Source organism: Octodon degus, unplaced genomic scaffold (genome assembly GCF_000260255.1).
Source record: "Octodon degus isolate 3935 unplaced genomic scaffold, OctDeg1.0 scaffold00063, whole genome shotgun sequence".
Classification (NCBI taxonomy): domain Eukaryota; kingdom Metazoa; phylum Chordata; class Mammalia; order Rodentia; family Octodontidae; genus Octodon; species Octodon degus.
In genome coordinates, this window is record NW_004524639.1 from 13,662,297 (window position 1) to 13,671,784 (window position 9,488).

Below are 9,488 nucleotides of genomic sequence, written 5' to 3' on the forward strand. Positions count from 1 at the left end.
TATCTTGGTCTTAACCATCCAGCAGAAAAGTATAAAAATGAGGTATATAAAGTAAATCCATATTAATACGATGAGTTGAAAAAGGCTCAAGTCAATAACGTCTGAGGATAATCCACTAATATTATAGACTGCTAGACAGTGTTAGATTGTTTAATTCAATTCAAACACCTATAGTATTTAGATGCCAATAGAATATTCACCTCTGATAGGACAAAAAATAAATAAATAAATAAATAAATAACAGGATACAAAGGAAAGATCATTTTTTATTTATATATACTAAATAGTTAGGAAAAATGTATAGCTACTTTCGCTTAATTCAATGAGAAGAAAGAGGTGTACTAACAGTGTTTGGACAGAATATCCTGTATGCTTCTTCTACTAGGCATAACCACTAAGAAGATAACAATGTACAATGTATTGACTGTCAAAACTGTCCTATTAATCAGCTGTGAAAAAAAAGAAACTCTAATAGTATAAATGACTTACAAGTTTTCCCTTTTTCCTAATATCCTCTCCTGTTTCAATCATTCTAGTTCCTTTCTTCTTTTGAACAATTTCATCCCATTTGACAGTGTGTATTACATATTTTAGATCATATTTAGTTTTTCTTTTTCTTGCACCAGGAAGACAATACCATGTTTACACAGGTGAGTCAAATTTATTTTGGTTATAAATATGGTCTCAAGGTGCATCCATTTACCTTGAAATGTCTGAATTTTATCCTTTTTTATGGCTGAATAGTACTTTATTGTATAAAGAAAATCAACTTTTTACCAATTCTTCAGTTGATGGGCATTTGGGTTGTTTTCCAGACTTAGTTACCTCAAAATAGGCTGCTCTAAACATGGATGTGCGTATATCACTGTGGTATATTTTTTTTAATTCTTCCAGGATGATATAAAGAATGAGAATAGCTAGGTAGGATGGTACCTCAAATCCTAGTATTTGAAGAATCTCCACAATGATTTTCACAGTGTTTGCAACAGTCTATACTCCCACCAAAAGTGGAGAATGATTCCTTTTCCCCACAGATACTCCATTATTTGTTATTGGTTGGCTTCTTGATATTAGACATTATCTCTAGAGTAAAATGCAAAGTCAGTGTTGTTTTAATTTGTACCTCTCGAGTGAGCAGTGATGTTGAATTTATTTTCATATATTTAGTTGCCTTTTATGTTTCTTCATCTGAAATGTATGTATTCATCTCACATGCTTAGTTTCTATTGGACCTTTGAATTTAGGGGATCTGAACTTTTTTCAACTTTTTATGTGTTCTAGATAAATGTTCTTTGTATACGGGACAAATATTTATTTTTTTCTCACTCTGTGGTGATTTCTTCTGCTGCTAGTGTCATTTGTTAAAGAGGCTATCTTTCCTCCAACATGTACTTTTTAGCTTTTTCTCAAGGATCAGATGGATGAATATGCTTGGAGTTATTTCTGTATCTTCCATTCTGTTCCAGTCTTCCACAAGTCTCTTTTTTGTGTCACTTTCATGCTGCTTTTATCACTGTGACTTTAAAGTTTGACATTGTGGATTTATAAGCTTAGAAGTCCTGGTGTTGCAATACTGCCAACTTTTTCATTTTCTGTATATGTTTTTGTGATTCCAAGTCTCTTCTAGTTCCACATGAATTTTAGGACATTTTTTGCTCAATATATGAAGTATTTTGTTGGTTTTTTATTGACAGTCAATTAAATTTGTATATCAATTTTGATAGTATGGCCATTTGCCAATATATTTATTCTAAAGATTCTGTGTTTGAAGATCTTTAAGAGTGTCCTTAAAACTTTTTTCCTCCAGGAACTTAGATAATTGTGTAATTTTTCCCTTCAGTTGTGTTTTTACTTATTTAATAGTTCTAGCACTTATGAAACATAGTGTATGGTTATGTTATGATTTATATCTGTATATCTCCCAAAGCCTCATTCGTTAATAGGCAGGGCAGTTAAACATGTGATAGGACCATAAGAGCACTAAAGCTGTATATCATATTAGGAGGTTGAGTCTAATTGGGAAAGAGGGGTATCTGAAGTCATGACTTGACAGGGTTCTTGTCCTTTCCCAGTTACTCCAGGTTCATCCTGATTTCTTGCTTTTATGACATGGCCACTTTGTCATCTAATATGAGCCTTTGCCATGTTGCCTTGCCTTAGAGCAGCATACTACAGACTAAAAGCTCTACAAACTATGAGTCAAAATAAATCTCTGCTCCTTTATTTTACAAATGTTGGATATTGGTTTTCAAAAACGAAAAATTTATTAAGACAGAGTTTACTACAAAAATATAAGGTTTTGGGGTGAATACCAAACAATATAGTTTAGAAACCTTTGGAATTTGCTCTTCAAAGAAGTTTGAAAAGGTTTGGAAATACCCTATAGAAAAGCAGTAGAATACTGTGGGCCAAACTTGTGTGATTATGGGTGAAACTCAGAGAACCTTGAATCTAATACAAGTGCAGTGTGTCAAGAAGACTTAGGATATTACCAGTGGGAATTAGGATTATATTGGCAGATTTTCATGAAACTGTGCATATTATGCTCTAACAAATTTGTGCCTATACTTTGCTCATATCCACATATATTACATAAGTATGAGATTTAGGTAATTAGACTAACTGATCTGCCAGGGGAAATTTCAAGGAAGACATTGAGGCTGTGTTGTAGATAATCCTAGCCACTTTTGTGCATATATGTCACAACTGGGAGAACATAACCATTTCAGATGATTTCAGCTTTGCTAGAAAAAGCCTATAAAAAACGACAGAGCCTATAAAGTTTTGACCAAGGAGTGTTGGTTGCTAACTTTATTGTTATTGTGAATAAGTCAAATAATTTACATTGAGAGAAAAAGTAGAGAATGTTTGAAGTCGTGTGAGAATCTGGAAGACACTTTCAGCCATTGCACAGACTAAAGAGTACACAGTTGTAAACCATTAATTTGATCAGAGATGCCAAGACATATAGTTTTCAGAACGACACACAGAAAATAGGTTTGTCAAGACTGATTTCACAACTTCCAGTCATCTTTTCATTCAGAGATCTCAGGAGACATAATCCAAGGAGGGCTGGATACTGCTACTGCTAACAGCAGACCTTGGAATCATATGTGCATTGCTGGTTTTATCAACATGTGGTATGTAAGAGTTGTGTGGTCAAGGAAACTTTTGCACAGATTTAAGAAGAAGGCCTTAGATACCTGCAATGTGCATAGGAGAAAGCAGTGAATGAAACTGTGTGGGTGAACCTGAAAGTGGTTTTGGGACCACAGAAATTTATACCAGTCAAAAACGTGGAACATGTAAGGAAACCCACAAATATTTGTTCAAAACATTACTAACAGAAAAGTCATGATGTCTATAACCATTGAAATGTAAAGATTGTGAGACCACTCAAACCATCTGGAGTTCTTTTTACTGGAACTCAAGAATAATTTAAAGGACAGAGATTTTTTTTTTAATTTTTTGTCTCATATTTTCATAATTTTATGTCACCTGCCATCACTTGCTCATCTTATCATTCCATAACATTGGTAATGTGATAAGCATAATTTGATAATTTCATTGTTCAGAATAACAAGAAAAGAATATTCTCATTTAAGCATTTTGTTTTAAGAGTTAGAAAATCAGAGTTTCCCAGCATCTTTATCCCTAAAATCCATTACACAAAAATTAATGACAATATCAAAACCTTAAATAGTTACTTGGTATGAACATTAATTGTGACATGCAAATTTTAATTAAGAATTGTTTGGAGGATTAGTAAGTTCTTGGTGCTTATGTAGATGATTTATAGGTTAGCCAACAAACTTGGACAGAAAGGCTCACACCAGACATAGATAACACCAATAAAGGTCTATAGTTTGAACAGAATAAAAAGAGAAAGTAAAATTATTTTCTTTTCTCAAAAGAGCTGCAGTATTTTATCTATATATTTAGTAGAGTCTCACTACATAGATTGGACTCCTAGTGATTCTCCTGTTTTCAGTCTCCTTACTACTGGGATTACAGGTGTAGAACACCATGACCAGTCTCAATGGCCATCTCAGTGTGCTCTGGGAGCAGAGCCAGCATGATATGCCAGGGATCGAAACCAGGCCACTGCATCTGCCTAAGCAAGAACTTTAGTCTGCTGAGCTATCTGCCTGGCCCATGAGCTCCAGTCTTCACCACTGCCTTTGGAATTGTTTTAAAATAGGTACTGGGAATGATTTAGAGATGCAAAATGTAAAAGAGCTATTATGCTACATGCCAAGGTTTATAGAAAATTTAGGTCAAAGCTCAGAAAACCAGAATACTCATAGAAATATGGACAATGAAGACCAAGATCAGGATATCTTAGTAGGTAATGAGGTTTCTAATGAAAGTTGGACAAGAGAAAACATGGGTTAAGCCCTGGTGGAAAATTTACCTTTGTTATACCAATACCCTGAAACTTGGCTAGAGACAAAATTAAGAGTTGATGAAAAATGAAGCTGACCCAGTATATTTCATGGAAACACAATGTTCAGGTTGTATGAATATTTCAGGTTGCTTTTAGCTAGAATTACATTAAGAATGAGATGAAAAAACTCATTTAAAATGTTTTCAATTTTTCAGTGCATAAGGACTTGGAGAAAAGTAAAACAAGTTTGCTTAAAAAAATCACATTTAAAGTTTACTTTGCATGAGAACAATGAGAAGATGGCTTGAAAGTAGCTCACAAATAAGCAAGTTCATATCCTTTATAGGAACAAAGGCATAAAATAAAATTTTCAATTGAGAAAAGTGCCTCAAGCCATAGAGCTCAAGAAAGATTACCTGGAGAATTAGCTCCCTAGAATCAATTTCACGTGTCTTAGTCATTAAGGTTGTCTATAAGATTGCATCTATGATCCACAGGGTTCAGGGTATTTCTGGAGCTAACAACATAACACGACATCATCTGTGTGATGATAGTTTTACTGGTATGCAGAATGTAACAGTTGTGAAGTCAGATAAGCTTCCTCTCACATTTTAGAGGTAGATTAGTAATGTGAATAGTGCGTGACACTGTGAGAGTTTCATTTTGAAATATCAGTGGAATTCAAAGAAATTTGTACATGCCTGGAACAATGATTTTCTGTTGAAAAATGTCACAGGCACTGAACAATGCCATCCCAAAACAGAGAGATAGTGAGGAATTCAGCTAGCCTTGCTATAGGATGAGGCCACCCAGAGGCATTAGATCTCATGCCTTGCTACAATTTGCTGGCTGTTAAACAAAAGACATTTACATTTGTCCTACTGTGTTCCTTTAAATCTTCCTCTCTGGCAAAAAGATGAACAATATAAAAAATCGATGTAACACCAAAGAATGAATAAATTTTCTTAAAGAACCAATAATGTTTCTCATAAGATTTTATTCTTAGCTTTGTGTTTTTAACTTATCACTCAGGCTGTAATGCTGAGAAATTATTGAAGACAGAAAAAAATGAAAAAATATTTCATACTGGTACAGATAAATGAAGAACATAATACAGATCAATAAATGCATTACATCACATAAACAGAAGTGAAGATAAAAACACATGATCAAATCAATACGTGCAGAAAAAGCTTTTGACAAAATCCACACCTCCTCATAATAAGAGTGCTAAAGAAAAGAGGATAAAGATCACATTTGAATGTAATAAAAGGTATTTATGACAAAAATGATGAAAATGAAAATAAATTAGGAAAATGAAACCATTCTATATAAAATCATGGAATAAAGTAAGTCTCACTATCACCACTTCTGTTCAACATACCACTAAAAATATTAGCAGAACAATTAGGCAATAGAAATAAATAAAAGGAATGCTTACAGGAAAATAGAAATAAATGTATCATTATTTGCAGATGACAAAATACTTTTCAAAAGATTCATTAAGGGCCAGTCATGTAGCTCACCTGGCTAAAACACATGCTTAAGCAGAACACAGTGGCCAGGATTTGATCCCTGATGTGCACTGTTATCCCTGCCCCCAGGTCACACTGAGACAGCGATTAAGACTGGCTGTGGTGGTGCGCTCCTGTAATCCCAGCACTTGGGATACTGAAAATAGGAGAATCACAAGAGCCCAGTCTACATAGTGAGATCCTGTAGACACTGTACTAAATAAATGAAAATGAAAGAAAAAAAAGATGCAGTGCATTTGAAATAAAATTCTTAGCACTACCGAATAAATTCAGCAATGTAGCAGATATAAAATAAATGCACAAAATTAATATAACGTGTACTTGAACATAATATGCTAAATCAATGTAAATGGTATGTGTCATAAACTTAGAATGATGACAAAAAGAATCAAAATGAGAAAAGAGCATTTAGAGGCAGAGGGAGGTAGGTGAGAGGATAAATGTATTAAAAATATGGTGTATGTTATGTTAATGTACCTATTCACTAGCATACACGTAAACTTCATGTGTTACAAACAGGTACTAATAAAATAATACAGCATAAATATACTGTAATATTTTTGGCAGAACTGGGGATTGAACTCAGGCCCTTGTCCTTGCCAGGCAAGTGCTTAAATACTGCAATATTAATGTGCTAGATACTTTTACAATTACAGAGACAAATATCTCACCCACCAAAGTTAAATTAAAAACTTTCTTAAAGCTCACACTTTATAGAGGTTTCAGATCTCAATAGGCTGACTCCAAGGCAAGGTGTCATTGCACAGGGCAAGTTGTTCACAGCACACAGAAGGCAGCAATGCAGCCAGCAGTGTAGTCACAAAGCAGCCAGTGGTGACAGAAGCCCTCTTTTTGTACCTTGTATTCTGTACAGGCTACCAACTTTTACATAAGTTAGCACTCACACCAAGCCTGAGGCACCCCTAATTCTACTCAGTACTTTACAAAACTTTAGTGGAATAATTTTTTTAATCATATATCCTTAATGTCAGCATCATACACTTAATCTTTACATCATAATCACTAGATTCAGCCACTTATGAAAATGCCCACCTATGAACACATAAAGTGCCATTATAAAAATGCAGCTAAAGTTTTCTTTTACCTTTATTTTATCATAAGTCAAAAGTAAAAACATTGTGTAAGGATATATAAATAATATTAAGCAACACAGTTCAACAGAGAATTGATTGTTGAACATTTCATATTTGAACATTTACAAAAAATGTCCAGCCAAACATTTACATTCAGCTGTAAATTTATGGAATGATTACACACGGAATAAAAATTTATACTTTGAATATATTGGGAAAGAAGGAAATATAGGATGGATAGCTTATTAATGCCAAAGTATGATTTCTTTAATAATGAGTGGTTTTTACAAAAATACTTATATACAAATTCAAATTATTTTGATAATTGAATAGTTGTGCTAGTGGAAGTCTTGGAGTGACTCATCCACTGGACTTATAAGGTTAAGAAGCACTGACTATGAGGTTAAGGTATCAGTGTATTTAATCACACTACTTTTTCTATTAATTTTATTGAGAAACAAATAGCAATGAAAGAGTTGCCAAACTGATTAGTAGTACATTTTCAATAACTGATATGTTGCATATTGTTGTCTTCATATTAGTTATTCATGTACAAGATGCAGACATGTTATTCTGTCCAAATAATATTAGTATAAATCATTCTTCTCGTTGAATTAAGAGATGGTAGCTGTGTATCTATCCTATTTTGTTATACAGATACAAAATTGTATTTCAATTATATCCTATGCTTTTGTTTAGTTTTCTTAGAGATGGGTACTCCATTGCCATTTAAATGTTATAGGTGTGTATATTCAGCAAAATAATCCAGTCCAGTGCTCCCTAACAGTAGTGGGTTATCTGTCGGACTAGCAATGTCAGAAGGTGTTGACTTGAGCCTTTTACAGCTCAGCATATTAATGTGGCTTTGCTTTCTATAACTCATTTTTACACTTTTCTGCTGGATGGTTAAGACCAAGATAAAGCAAGAAATGTAACTTTTGTACCTGACAATGTCAGTAAAATCGACTCAGGATGTACCCTGAAGTCCTGTATGACAGTTTGCAGATCCTTTGTCAGTGTCACCCATGTGGATGAGTCACAGCAACTGTTTTACAAATTTGTTCTCTGTGAATGCATGAGAGAATGTTTTATCTCCATATGACTCCCCTTATGCACACTCTACATCATCGATCACTCTCCTCTGTAGCCCCATAAACTCCTTGATCAGAAAATTTGGGAAATCACTAAGTTACAAATATACAGTACAGGTTTTCTTAAGCCCTGAATCTTCACTCACCCTGAAATTCTAGGGTCAAAGGAAGCAGTTCTCCCAAAATCATTCCTGGAGAGAAGTATTATACTGATACCAAAACCAGGGAAATACACAAGTAAAAAAGAGGACTACAGGCCAATCTCCCTCATGAACATAGATACAAAAATCCTGAATAAAATACTAGAAAATACAATACAGCAAATCATCAAGAAGGTTATACACCACAACCAAGTAGGATTCATCCCAGGCATGCAAGGATGGTTCAACATATGCAAATCTATAAATGCAATACACTATATCAATAAAGCCAAAACCAAAATCCACATGATCATCTCAATTGATGCAGAAAATGTTTTTGACAAGCTCCAACACTCATTCATGTTCAATGTCCTACAGAAAATTGGAATAGATGGCCTCTACTTTAGTCTGATAAAAAGCCATCTATGACAACCCAAAGCTAACATAATTCTAAATGGGGAAAAACGAAATCTTTTACTCTCAGATTTGCTACATGACAAGAATATCCTCTATCACCACTCAATTTCAGTATAGTTGTGGAATCATTAACTAGAGCCATGAGACAAGAGAGAGAAATAAAAGGAATAAGAATAAGTAAAGAAGAAATTAAACTGTCATTATTTGCAGATGACATAATTGTTTACTTGGAAGACCCAGTAAACTCCACCAAAGAGCTACTAGAATTCATACAAAAATTCAATAGCATAGCACAAAACAAATCAATGCTCGAAATCAGTAGCATTCCTCTACACAGATAACAAACACATTGAGAAGGAAATTAGAGAATCAATACTTTTCACAGTAGCACTGTGGAAAATGAAATATCTCTGAATTAATCAAACTAAAGAAATCAAATATCTATTCACTGAAAATTATAGTGTTTTGAAAAAAGAGACAATAGAGGATTTTGGAAAATGGAAATAAGGAGGCTGTGTAGATAGTTCAGTAGAATAAGCACTTCCCTGGCAAACAGAAGTGTCTGAGTTCAATCCCCCGTTCTTCAAAAAGAAAAAAAAAGGAAGAATAGAAAATGGAAGTATATTCCCTGCTCCTGCATGACAAGAACCAACATTGTGAAGATGGCCATAATCTCAATATCGTCATACAATTTTTTTTCAAAGTTTTATTGAAAAACAGCAATGAGACAGTTTCAAATCCAATCGGAAGTACAGTTTCAACAAAAAACACACTGTATATATTCTTCTTAGTGGTTAATTGCTGTACAAGAAGTGGACTTGTGA

General features: G+C 33.9%; 1 pseudogene; it reads left to right on the forward strand.

Annotated features, from left to right (window-relative positions):
• The window catches only part of LOC101560743, a 127,400-nt pseudogene that overhangs the window by 57,225 nt on the left and 60,687 nt on the right, over positions 1-9,488 (forward strand).